This window comes from Chlamydotis macqueenii, chromosome 1 (assembly GCF_036417535.1).
Source record: "Chlamydotis macqueenii isolate bChlMac1 chromosome 1, bChlMac1.mat, whole genome shotgun sequence".
In the NCBI taxonomy this organism is placed as follows: domain Eukaryota; kingdom Metazoa; phylum Chordata; class Aves; order Otidiformes; family Otididae; genus Chlamydotis; species Chlamydotis macqueenii.
Genome location: NC_141556.1, coordinates 102,943,923 through 102,944,230, shown reverse-complemented (window position 1 = coordinate 102,944,230; position 308 = coordinate 102,943,923).

Genomic DNA, 308 nt, shown 5'->3' with positions numbered 1-308 from the left:
GCGGCGCGGAGCGACCCGGCGGCGGCGGCAGCGCGGGGGCGGGGACCGGGACCGCGCCCCGCCCGCACCCCCCCCCCCATCCTCCGCCCGACATGGGGGCTCCGCGGGCGCGCAGCACCTGCGCCTGCCCCCCGCACGCCCTCACCCCGCGGCTGCTCCTTCGCTTCGAGGCAGGTTCAGCCCCCGCGAATATTTAGGTAGCCGCTCTATCCCCATCGCATCTGGTCGTCACAGCCCTCGGTGCCAGGTTTTGGTCCACGAGAAGCTGGGCTTGGTCCCTTCAGCAGAGAGGACTCTCCATAGCCAAG